Raw genomic sequence first — 14193 nt, forward strand, 5'->3', positions numbered from 1 at the left:
ACACTCTTTCATTTCTTATAATTATTTCCCATTTTAACTCATTACATATCTATGTATACATAAATTCACATTTATGTACTTTATATGATACAATAGATCACATAATTATAATTCCAAACACATTCATAATTTCTATACTAAGCATACCTCTCCAATGACATCAGTAGGAATCTCACAACACAATTTTTCATACTGAGAATACCTCCCCAACGCCATTAGTAGGAACCTCACAACACAATTTCCATACTAAGCATACCTCCCCAATGACATCAGTAGGAACTCCATACACACAATCTTCCTACTGAGCATACCTCCCCAACGACATCAGTAGGAACTTCACACACACACACACAATCTCCATACTGAGCATGCCTCCTCAATGGCATTAGTAGGAAAGGAATACCACCTACCCGCAATTATTATGCGGTATTGCCATATCATTAATCATATATCAGTATATACGTTTTAGAATTCATGTTCTCATTTTCACATTTCAATATTTTCATATCAGTATACATCATTAATCTCGTATCAGTAATTCACAAAATTTCATTTTTTAAGCAAAACATTTCTACTCACATATAAATACCATATTTCATTATTTTTGACTAATCACATCAATAATTCTCATTTCAATATTTTCTCAGAAAATACTCATCGTTATATTTCAAATTTTTCAATATACATCGTATGCTACACAGTTTTTATCTATTATTCATAAAATATTAATTTCACACTCCAAAATATCACAATTTACATTTACTCAAATGCCACACAATTTATTTGATATTTATATCATAATAATTTCCAGACAAAATACCATATGCTTATATTCACATATTAATTCAAACAGTAATTCTAAAAATACTGTCATAACTTATTCCCCTTACCTCGCTTACTGAGAGTCTCATCAGGATGCAAATCCTATGCCCTTGGCACCCGAAATTCAAATTATACAATTTGCATTTTCCCCAGATTAATTAATTCATTTCCCCAAAATTCTACCCATCTAGCCTTTTCTAGGCCCTATGTACTCTAAATTAACATTTAAACCAATATTTGACACCCCCAGATAATTTTCTAAATTTTGCCTGCAGGTCCCAAAATTACACCCGCGGCGCTCACCCGCGCCCTAAATTCTGAAAATTCTACTTCAATTCCAGATGCTCATCATTTTATCATTTCTAAATTAATCCTAATTAATTAAAAATAAACCCCTTAATAACCCTCGTACCACAAATTTGAGGTTTTGCCCGTGATGACCCCACGAGAATTCTGTCCCGCTAGACTTGTAGAGAATCATCCCTAGATTCTCGTGGTGGTGTTCGTTCATCAATCGGGCATATAATTTGCAAGAAATTAAAAAAAAATAGAAATTGGCTTACCCTAGGAGATACGTCTATGCCGCTCCTACCACCGATCCGCTCCGGTAGAAATGACGGCAGTGGAGAATGGAGTTCAACGGTATCTTCTGATTCTCGATCAGGTGTGAAATTAGGATAGCTTCCCAAGAGGGGGGGGGTGAATTGGATTTTTGAAATTATTTTTTTTTTAATACTTTGTTTTATATCAACAATCACAACAAATAAACACAAACTCAAGTCAACTACAACCAATCAAAAAAAATAATCAATATCTTAATCTTTGTATCAATAGCCCTCTATCAAAGTGTAAAGCACTCTAAATTTATGTAAGCCATGTGTTATTCCAAACTCATATTTCTTCTTTGGTTTTAGGTTTTAAAAAAAATTTCAGATTAATAAGTTTAGGATGATCAACCAACATAGTCCCTTTTGGTTTCCGCAATCAATGTTGATCAAACCCAAATGAGTTATCCTCCGGTCTATTTAACAACCATACACTCAGAATTTAACAATTTAAAGCATACACGCAGGTTGTAAGTATTACTGAAAAAAAAAAAAAAAAAGTAAGGTTGAAGAGAGAGACACAAGGTTTTACGAGATTCAGCTTATACCCAGCCTACGTTCTCGCCTTTAGCAAACCACTAAAGGATTCACTAGTTTAGTTACGTTGACGGGTGGAACAATACCGATTACAACCACTCCTTCCTTTAGGCTAGAGCCCACCTCTCCTAACGATATTCCTTCATTCGGTCCAACAATTCTACAACCTTGAATCCTCTATAAACAATAACCAAGATAGAGAAAAGTTTGTGTACAAAAGACACTCTCATAGCATAGTAGGTTAGTACAACATTCAGTACAAGTATATTTCAAAGTAAATCAAATATAAAAGGATTGAAACTCAATACTGAATTTAGATCGCCAAATATCTTCCAAGTATTGAAAGATTCAAATTTTGAAGGCTCTACTTTGGAATTTGTGTTAGCAGTAACTCAATAGTTAAAGTAGGATGAACATAAGAGAGTTTGAGAGCTTTTTGGGAATTTTGATTGTTGGAAAATTTCTTGCTGTAAAAATATTTGAAGTTTAGGGTTATTTATAGATGTTTAAAAGTAATTCCTTGCCCCCAAGGTTCCTTGGAGTAATCACCAAGTTTTTCAAAAGAGTAGTGTCCAAGAAATCCATTTAAAAAATCTTCCCATTGGAGTATTTTAAACAAACGTTCGAGTGACAGTCGCTTGTCATAGAGGAAATTTAAAACACAAAACACTAGCAGTCGCCTGCCAGAACCCATGCAGTCACCTGGCATGACCACCTAGGCACCTGGCTGTGCTCAGGTAATTGCCTGGCACCTTATTGCCTCTTTGAAAGTTTTTCATTAATTTTGGTAGTCGCCTACCACATGGAGGCAGTCGCCTAGCTCTTCAAAAAAACTTTTATTCTTTTAAACCCTTCTTTTCTTTGATTTGAAAAACATACTTTAGGGTTTTTCTAAAAATACATTTCTAAGTTTCTTTTGATTTATGAGAGCTTCAATTTAGTTTATATCTGAAGTTGACTTGAAGTACTTACATACATTCATCCTTAAAAACATATTTTTTTGATCTTCAAGTAAGTCCTTATTCTTCTATCTTCTTTGAGTTTCTGATCATCTTTCTTTCTTGATCTTTTTGAATAGTACTTTATCATCCTTTTGAGCTTTGAACTCTCTCTAAGCTTTGCCACTATCTTTAAGCTTTGTCTTCTTCCTGAAAAACTTTCACTTGAAATAAACCATATTAAACATATCATGATTTGTTGTCATCAAAATAAGAATTGTAGGCCTTGTTAAGCCAACAATCTCCCCCTTTTTGATGATGACAAATCTAGAGCAAAAAAAAAAAAGGAAATAATGCTCATGGCTCATGGCTCCCCCTTTCAACAAGCATAATCTACCAAATATATTTATACAAACCATGTCACTATCAAAATGTCAAAATGAATTTATACCCATACATATTTATAGTTTTACAAGCAATGAATTCATACAATACATATTCATATTCTTACAAGCCCATAGCATATTTCATTTTTGCACTTCCTTCTTATCAAAATGTCAAAATGAATTCATACCCATACATATTCATAGTCTTACAAGCAATGAATTCATATAGTACATATTCATATTCTTACAAGCCATTCTTACAAGCCCATAGCATATTTCATTTTTGCATTTCCTTCTCTTAAACACTCTCCCCCTTTGGACATCAATCAAAAAGAAAAAAGAGAGCGATACAAAAAAAAAACATAGTGAAGAGTTGTAGAACATAGTACTTGTAGATCTTACAAACACAAAAGAAATACTAATATATAGACAAAAGTGTTAAATAGCACATAGATGAAATACATCAATCAGAGGCTTGCATAGAGCCACTTTTATCTTCCTCTTCTTCTTGCTCACCAGATTGTTCAGTGGATTCATCATCACTAGATGGAGCAGAGCTGATATCTATCTGAGTTTTGCCTTTGGAAGAGCTAGCCAAATGTTTCTCAACCTTGTCAACACGCTGAACAAGGCTTGAACAATGAGTTTCCACAGTAGAAACCTTCTCCCTAAGTGTACCAAGTCCAGATTGCATTCCATCACTGAAGGTCATATAGTGATTATAAAATGGAACAAATTGAGATGGAGTTTCTGGGTCAAGCTATACTGAAGGGGCTGGCATGGAAGGCTGAGGAGGTGGTGCAGATGAGATGTGATGATGTCCCTTGTGAAACCACCCTTGAGGAGTTTTCGTATATCCCATACGCTTAAGAATAGTATCAAAAAAGATATCATAATGGGTTTTGCTAGTGAAGTTAAAAGATGGTGTGAGAACATTTAAATAGGCAAATACCATATTTAACATCCCAGCATATGGTAGAATGACACGAGGGGCATCAACTTTCATACTGATCCATTTGAGAAGTAAACTTGGAAGATCCAACTTTTTTTCTTTGAGAATAAACCACATAACAACACAATCTGAGGAAATATGATCATGAGAACCAGAACTTGGTAGGATATTATATGTAATAAGTTTGTGCAGGATTAAAGATTGGAGATTGAGCTATTTGTAAAGAGGTGGATGCCCAAAGGAGATAGGTGTATTAGTTATGACTAGAGGTAAAAATTCCTCTAGATTAAATCCTTGGGACATTATCCATTGTTTCTCAGCAATGTGAACCTCAAAATCTCCTAACTTGACTCGAAGAATATTTCCTAAAGAAATGGGAGTAAGACAAATATTTTTCCCTAGAAGATTTGTTTTGATCCTATTTTCAAACCTCTCCATGTTAACATAGAAAATCCAAACCATGTTTGAATAGTATCCTTTTTCTTGATACGTAATAAACCGTTCCCACCCAATTTCCTTAAAAAAAAGTCCATGATTTCAGGAAAATCAGAATTGAAGAATGTAACATCAAGTATTTCACCTAGGATGGGTTCGGCTGAAGCGATTTGATTCCTATAGAGTTGCTTAGCATGAGAAGTTACTAACCACTTCTCTACTTCATCATTGTCGATCCTTGTGGAGGAGGAGGAACCCTTGTTACCAACCAATTTGATCCGTGGCATGATTGTTTTGAAAAGGGAGGCTGATAAACCCTAGGTTTTTATGTGATTTGATGTGGAGGGTAGGTTTAATTCACGGAGTCAGGCTGATTTGGAAGAGAAATTTGTGTGGAAAAGAGTAGGAATGAGGATTTTTGGAGAGAGAGGAGAAGTGGTAGGTACTTGATGAAAGTTAAAAAGACATAAAATAGGGTTTCAGACCCTACTCGCCGTGAGGCAGTCACCTGCTAGGATAAGGCAGGTGCCTGTCAAACAAGAAAATAGAAAGTCAATAGCCTGGCAGTCGCCTGCCAAGCAAAGAACTAGTTTAGTTTGCTTCTTGTATATGCATCATTCCTAATTATTTTCTAATGAACTCTTCAGAGAGTGGTTTTGTAAATATATCGACTAATTGGTCATTTGTATTTACAAATTCTAGCATTATGTCTTTGTTTTGCACATAGTCTCTCAAGAAGTGATATCTTATGTCAATATGTTTTGTTCTTAAGTGAGATACCAGATTTTTTGAAATATTTATGGCACTTGTGTTGTCACATTTTATTGGAATAGTTTGATATTGAAGTTTGAAATCTTTTAGTTGTTGTTTCATATACAATGTTTGGGCACAGCAACTTCCTGTTGCTATGTATTCTGCTTCTGCTATGGATAATGCTACAAAGTTTTGTTTCTTTGGAGACCAGGAGACTAAAGAGTGTCCAAGAAAATGACAAGTTCCACTAGTGCTTTTTCTATCTATCTTGCATCCAGCAAATTCTGCATCTAAATAGCTTATCATCTCAAATTAAGTTCCCCTTTGGATACCATAAGCCTAGTTCAAGTGTGCCTAGTAGATATCTAAGGATTCTTTTAACTGCTGTCTAATGTGATTCCTTAGGAGCCGATTGGAACCTAGCACACATACATATGCTAAACATAATATCTGGTCTACTTGCTGTTTAGTAAAGTAAGCTTCGTATCATGCCTCTGTAATGCTTGGTATCTACTTGTTTCCCTTTTTCATCCTTGTAAAGACTAGTTGAGGTACTCATGGGAGTTCCTATAGGTTTACTTTCTTCCATATTAAACTTCTTTAACATGCCTTTAATATATTTAGTTTGATTTATCAAAGTTCCGTTTTTTGCTTGTTTGATTTGTAACCCTAGGAAGTAATTTAACTCTCCCATCATGCTCATCTAAAACTCTTTTTCCATAGACTTAGCAAATTCATTACACAAATCCTCATGAGTTGCTCGAAAAATAATATCATCAACATAAATTTGTACTATAAGCATGTCTTTGTTTTTGGTTTTTATAAATAAAGTGTTATCTATCTTTCCTCTTGAAAAATTATTTTAAATTAGGAACTTGCTTAGTCTTTCATACCAAGTTCTAGGAACTTGTTTCAATCCATATAAAGCTTTTGTTAACTTAAATACATGATCTAGATTTTTTGAATTTTCAAAACCTAGAGGTTGTTTGACATAAACTTCTTCATTTATATATCCATTTAAGAAAGCACTTTTTACGTCAATTTGGTATAATTTGAAATCCTTATAGGCTACATAAGCTAAGTGCATCCTAATTGCTTCCATTCTTGCTATGGGAGCAAAGGTTTCATCATAATCAATACCTTCTTCTTGATTATAACCTTATGCTACTAGCCTAGCTTTATTTCTTATAACTATCCCATTTTCATCCTTTTTATTTCTAAATACCCATTTGGTTCCTATAATTGATTTTTCTTTGGGTTTAGGTATAAGTTCCCACACTTGACTTCTTTCAAATTGATTTAATTCTTCGTGCATATCTATAATCCAAGAATCATCTTTTAAGGCTTCTTCAATATTCTTGGGTTCATCTTGAGATAAAAAGGCATAATGATTGTAAATATTTTTCAATGAGGCTCGAGTGGTTATTCCTTTTGAAGTTTCTCCAAGAATTTGTTCTTTTGGATGACTTTTAGAATATCTCCATTCTTTAGGTAGTTCTAGATTTTCTACAATGTTTTCATTTAAAGTTTCATTATTATTTTCTTCTTTTATTTTAAGATCTTCTTCATTTTGTGGAATATCTTCTTTTTCATCAATCTTGATTTTATTTTAATAATTGTTTGATTCATCAAATGTTATGTGTATTGATTTAATGATAGTAAGAGTTCTTCTATTATAAACCCTATAGGCTTTGCTATTTGTAGAGTAGCCAAAAAAGATACCTTCATCAGAATTCGCATTAAACTTTCCTAAATCATCTTTAGTGTTAAAGATAAAAAATTTGCATCAAAATACATGAAAGTAGGAGATATTAGGTTTTCTATCTTTCCATAGTTCATATGGTGTTTTGTCTATACATGATCTTATAGACACCCTATTTATAATGTAACATGTTGTATTTACAGCTTCAACCCAAAAGTATTTAGGTAGATTATTTTGTTTATCATTTTTCTTGCCATTTCTTGTAGGGTTCTATTTTTTCTTCCTACAACTCCATTTTGTTGTGGAGTTCTAGCTGCTGAGAAATTATGATTTATTCAATGTTCATTACAAAATTTATCAACCTCTTTGTTTCTAAACTCCCTACCTTGATCACTTTTAAAACTTATTACATTATAGCCCTTTTCATTTTGTAATTTCTTACATAAGGTGATTAGCATGTCACATGCTTCATCTTTGTTTGCTAAGAATAATACCCAAGTGAATCTTGAATAATCATCTACTATGGCAAAAGCATATTGTTTTCCTCTTAGACTTAAGGTTCTAGTTGGACCAAATAAGTCTAGGTGTAATAGTTCTAGGGGTCTTTTAGTAGATATATATTTTTTCTTTTTAAAGCTTGTTTTAACTTGCTTTCCCTTTTGGTATGCATCACACATCTTGTCTTTTACGAATTTGGTATTTGGTAATCCTTTTACAAGATTTTTTTTTGATAATTTGGATAATAGGTCCATGCTAGCATGTCCTAATTTCCTATGTCATAGCCAACTTATTTCATTCATGGCTGCCTAACAAGTTACCTTTTGATTCATTAGATTCTCAAGGTTTACACAATAAACATTATTTATCCTATGAGCTATAAACAAGATTTTATTTTCTTTAGGATTTTGGATGACACATTTTTCTTTCTTAAAGGTTATTTCAAACCCTTTGTCACTCAATTGGCTAATTCTTAAAAGATTGTGTTTTAATCCTTCTACTAATAACACATTATCAATAGTAATATAAGGTTCTTTACCTATTCTGCCGATGCCAATGATCTTAAATTTGGCATTATCGCCGAAGGTGACATATCCTCCATCCTTTTGTCTTAGAGAGGTAAACTTGGTCTTATCGCCGGTCATGTGTCTTGAACACCCGTTGTCCAAGTACCACTTGTCCGTTGAGGATGTTGTCCTAAAACATACCTACAATGGAGGATTCATTGTGTTAGTCTTTGAAACCCAAATTCTTTTAACTTTCTTTGTTTTGTTGTTAGTTCCATTATTAACTTTCCATTCTCCTTGTACTTTAACATACTTCCTTTTTAGTGGGCAATCAAATATTACGTGACCTTTAGTCTTGCACATATAGCAAGTACTGTGTTCATGTTTGTTCTTTGAGGAAGTGCTAGCATAGTGCTTGACTTCCTTAACGAAGTATCCCATGTATAATTTCTTATTTTTTTTAATTTGTTTTACCATTATAACCTATTCCTTATTTATTCCCATGTAGCCTTTGCTGTCCAATCATCTTTTCAAAATTATCTTTACCTTTTGTAAAGTTATATATAATTTTTTCTTTATCTTCTACTAATTTCTTAAGTTCATTCACTTCTAAATCCTTTTTATTCAAGTTTTCTTTATGAGTTTTGGCTAATTCTCGAGTTACTTTACTTAATTCTTCCTCTAACTTCTCAATACAAGAGTCTTTTTCTTTTTCAAATGGTTTTGAATGATCCAAGTTACTTCAATAGTTCTTTATTTTGATCCTTCAAGGTTATATTTCTTTTGGAAATTTTTATGAATCTTTTATGTAGGGAAAACAATTCAGCTTGTAGTTCCTTATATGAGGGCATACTATCACATGACTCATCACAAGATTCATTGCAAGATTCCATTGAAGAGTAGTAGGAATTTACCTCTTCATCATTTGCCATGAAGCATATGTTTGCCATCTCTTGTCCACTTGATTCATTTTCCGGTACGCTGGAGCTTGAGTCATCCCAAGTAGCCTTCATAGCTTCCTTCTTTTTGTTCTTATCTTTCTTTAGCAATGGGCAGTCCAATTTGATATGCACTGGTTTCTTACAATGATAGCATATAGGAGGTTCATTTTTATATTTATTTTCTTTTCTACTTGATTCTCCTTTTTCAGATTTCCCTTTGTTGAACTTTCTAGGAAATCTTTTATTCATTCTATAAAACTTAACTAGTCTCTTAGTGATGAATGCTAATTCATCTTGATCTAAGTCACTTGTTTCACTTTCTTCTTCACTTGAGCTGTGGCTAGATGCTTTTAGTGCAATAGATTTCTTATGCTTTGGTTCAAGATTTCTTTCTTTTAGAGCCATTTCATAGGTAAGGAGTGAACCTATGAGTTCATCTAAGGAGGTGGTCTCAAGGTTTCTTCCTTTGGTAATTGTTGTAGCCTTTGGTTCCCATATGGAGGGAAGGCCTCTCAAAATTTTATTAATCATTTCGTAGGTGGTATAAGTTTTTCCTAAGGCATTTAAGGAATTGATTATGTGGGTGAATCTTGTGTACATACTTGATATGGTTTCATCTGGATTCATCTTCAATGCTTCATATTCACTTGTTAACATGTTTATCCTATTGTCCCTAACATCAATAGTTCCTTCTTATGTAACTTCTAATTTATCCCATATTTCTTTAGCTGTTTTACAAGCCATGACCCTATTAAATTCGTTAGCGTATAAAGCACAATATAGAGCATTTGTAGCACTTGAATTTATTTGAAGCATTTTATAATCTAAATCGATCATATCCTTTTTCCCTTTTGGAATTTGTTTTCCATCTACTATTTTAGTGGGAATAAGGACTCCATCCATAACTACTTCCCACGCTTTCCAATCCATGTATTGGAGGTATATTTGCATTCTCTTTTTCCAAAAGGTGTAGTTGTGTCTACAAAAAATTGGCGGACGAGATGAGGATTGACCCTCTCCAAAAGGAGCTACTCCTATGTTTTCCATGTAGATCTTTTTATAGCTTTTTGTTAGGAATTTTCTATTACTAGGCTCTGATACCAATTGAAATTAGGATAGCTTCCTAAGAGGTGGGGTGAATTGGATTTTCAAAATTATTTTCTTTTTAATACTTTGTTTTATATCAACAATCACAACAAGTAAACACAAACTCAAGTCAACTACAACCAATCAACAAAAAAAATCAATATCTTAATCTTTGTATCAATAGTCCTGTATCAAAGTGTAAAGCACGTTGAATTTATGTAAGCCCTGTGTTATTCCAAACTCACACTTCTTCTTTGTGTTTAGTTTTTAAACAAACTTTCATATTAATAAGTTTAGGATGATCAACCAATGTAGGTCCTTTCAATTTCTGCAATCAATGCTGATCAAACCAAAACGAATTATCCTTCGGTCTATTTAACAACAATACATTCAAAATTTAACAATTTAAAGCATACACGCAAGTTGTAAGTATTGCTAAAAATAAAAAAGAGTAAGGAAGAAGAGAGAGACATAAGGTTTTACGAGGTCCGGCTTATACCCAGCCTACGTCCTCGCTTTTGGCAAACTACCAAATGATTCACTAGTTCAGTTTCGTTGACGGGTGGAACAATACCGATTACAATTACTCCTTCCTTTAGGCTAGAACTTGCCTCTTCAAACGATATTCCTTCATTCGGTCCAACGATTCAATAACCTTGAATCATTTACAAACAATAACCAAGATAGAGAAAAGTTTGTGTACAAAAGACACTCTCATAGTAGAGTAGGTTAATACAACATTTAGCACAAGTATACTTCAAATCAAGTCAAATATAAAATGATTGAAACTCAATACTGAATTTAGATCGCCAAATATCTTTCAAGTATTGAAAGATTTAGAATTTGAAGGCTCTACTTTGAAATTTGTATTAGCAGTAACTCAATAGTTGAAGTAGGATGAACACAAGAGAGTTTGAGAGCTTTTTGGGAATTTTGATTGCTGGAAAATTTCTTGGTGTAAAAATATTTGAAGTTTAGGGCTATTTATAGATATTTAAAAGTAATTCATTGCCCCCCAAATTTCTTTGGAGTAATCACCAAGTTTTTCAAAAGAGTAGTGCCCAAATAATCCATTTAAAAAATCTTCCCGTTGGAGTATTTTAAACAAACATTCGAGTGATAGTCGCCTGTCATAGAAGAAATTGAAAATACAGTACACTGGTAGTCGCCTTCCAAAACCTAGGCAGTCACCTAGCATGACCACCCAGGCGCCTGGCTCGACCACCCAAGCGTTTGGCTCTACTCAGGCAGTCACTTGGCACCCTACTGCCTTTTTGAAAATTCTTCATTTAATTTGGGCAATCGCTTGCCACATGGATGCAGTCGCCTGGCTCTTCAAAAAAACTTTTATTCTTTTAAACCCTTCTTTTCTTTGATTTGAAAAACATACTTTAGGATTTTTCTAAAAACACATTTCTAAGTTTCTTTTGATTTATGAGAGCTTCAATTCAGTTTATATCTGAATTTTACTTCAAGTACTTACATACAATCATCCTTAAAAACATATTCTTTTGATCTTCAAGTAAGTCATTGTTCTTCTAATTTATTTGAGCTTCTGATCATCTTTCTTTCTTGAACTTTTTGAATAGTACTTTATCATCATTTTGAGCTTTGAACTATCTCTAAGCTTTGCCACTATCTTTAAGCTTTGCCTTATTCCTGAAAAAATTTCACTTGAAATAAACCATATTAAACATATCATGATTTGTTATCATCAAAATAAGAATTGTAAGCCTTGTTAGGCCAATAGGGCGAGAATCTGCCACGTAACTGAGGAGAGAGGGAGAGAGAATGAGAAGAGAGAGAGAGAGAGAGAGAGAGAGTTCAGGGGCTGCGCAGGCCTTTGGATCTTTTTTTTTTTTTGTTTTACTTTTGAAAACTCCTGAAGCTTCTGCTTTAGGAGGGATAGAGATATAATAATAATAATAATAATAATAATAATAAATATTATTATTATTATTATTATGTATAATTAATATTAATAATAGTATATTTTATTAATAAAAATAAAAATAATTTTAAATTATTATTTTTTTTCTTTTTTTTATAATTTTGATTAATTAATTAATTTATTATTATTATTTTTTTTTTGGGAATCACTCCACTAATCTTCTATATCCTTTTTTGGGGGTTATTACATGGCAGCCCAGTGTTCTCTCTCTAACCATCTGTCTGCGACAATACGACATACTACGTACTAGGTACCATTTTTAGTTTTTGAACCTATGATCTTGTTTTACTTCTTCTGATTCATGCCAACCTTGTATTGTTTACAGATGGCGACTATGGTGCTGCCCCAAAAGGAGAAGGTAGCTAAGATGTATCAGCAGACCTTGGAGACTAGGGATAAATAAATTGCCACACAGAACGAGCTGTATGAGGCCCGTGCAGACACAAATCGCCGCAAGAAGGTGGGCTTTCAGAGGTGTTGAGAGCAGGTCAAGATGATGCATCCTAATCTTTCTATAGCCGGTGTATGCTCGTATGGTTATGGCAATGAAATCCCAGAATTGGGGGAGGAGATGGATAAGGCCGAGGAGAGTGAAGAGGAGATCAGGGAAGGGAGTGAAGCTGATGATTAGAGAGATCAGCTTGTTGTCCGATTATATCTTTGATAGAACACTTTGGCTATTGAAGCCTTTTAATTCTGTGTGTACAACCTTTTGAGTAATATAATTTCAAGAGTAGTACTTCTTTAACATATCAGAGTTCCACGTGTTTTTCATCTCCTTTCCCCCTATTTCTTTTAAAGTGTATACCCCTTCTCTCTTATATGCATTAGTACATTAGTTCAAGGTGTGTTTAGGGGAGTATAAGTTTGAAACTTACTAGTATGTCCCGTCTTCCTAAAGCTATTTTTTGGCTTTCTATTCTCCTATCTCTTCCCAATTTTGGAAGATTTGCTGACCTCTCTGGCACCTTTTCTTTTCAACTCGATCCGGTCTCTTCTCGTATCCATCACTTCCTCCAAGTTGATGTATTTTTGTGCTTTAGCCATCATCTCTCCCATTTCAGCCGGTCGCTTCTTCCTTAACGAGTATAGGAAGGCTCTAGGTTGGAGGGTCGTGGTTAGGGCCGCCAGCGCCACGCGGTGAGCCGGGTTGTGAATCTCTTGGGTTTATGTGACAAAGCACTGTATAAACTTCCATAACATCTCTCGTTCTCCTTGAACCAAACTCATTAGATGGGTTGTGGCCTTGGCGATCCTTCGACTACTAATGAAATGGCCAATGAAGTGTTGCCCCATCTCAGAGAAAGAGCTGATCGATCCAGGCTTAAAGGTTCTATACCAAGTCCTGGAATTTCCTTTAAGGGTGGCAGCAAATGCACGACACATTATGGGATCAAGTACACCTTACAATTACATCAATACCTTGAAGATATCTAGGTGATCAACTGGGTCAGTTAAGCCTTCATATTTTTTGAAAGTTGGCATCTTGAGCTTGTTGGGCCGCGAGACCTCCACCACGTCTTTGGTGAAAGGTGGATCTGAAGACTTTAGTGAAGTTTCCCCATAGGAGGGGTTGGTTCATCCCTCTTTCATCATTTTTTCTATCTAATTTATCTTCTTTATCCACTTCTCTAACTCATTCGATCGTTTCTTGTTCACTCCTACGCTGTTCGCGTCCCCCACCTTCTTTGTGGGGTTAGTTTTTTCGTTACTCTCCTTCGGGTTTTCTGCTTTCTCCTGTGAGTCAAGGTTACTCAGCTATTGGCGGGGGGCAACATGACTCTTTTATTGTAAGAGCATGTTAAACATGTCTTCCATCTTCTTCTAGGAGGCTTCCATTCTCCTTTGGAAGGTAAGGAATTCCTCCCTTGCAACTCTTGAACGATCTCTAGGTGTGGGGTGAACAGATTGGGGTGATTGATTACCAGAGGCTGGACTGGAGCTAGAATCATTAGTTGTTGCCATGATTCAAGAAACGAATGTTGAAAGTAGGATGAGCACCTCTTATAAACATTCCCATAGACAGCCCCACCTGTTATGGGATAAAAATGTGATGACCTTCAACGAGCCTTTAGATTACT

The sequence above is a fragment of the Malania oleifera genome, chromosome 7, assembly GCF_029873635.1.
Source record: "Malania oleifera isolate guangnan ecotype guangnan chromosome 7, ASM2987363v1, whole genome shotgun sequence".
Lineage (NCBI taxonomy): Eukaryota > Viridiplantae > Streptophyta > Magnoliopsida > Santalales > Ximeniaceae > Malania > Malania oleifera.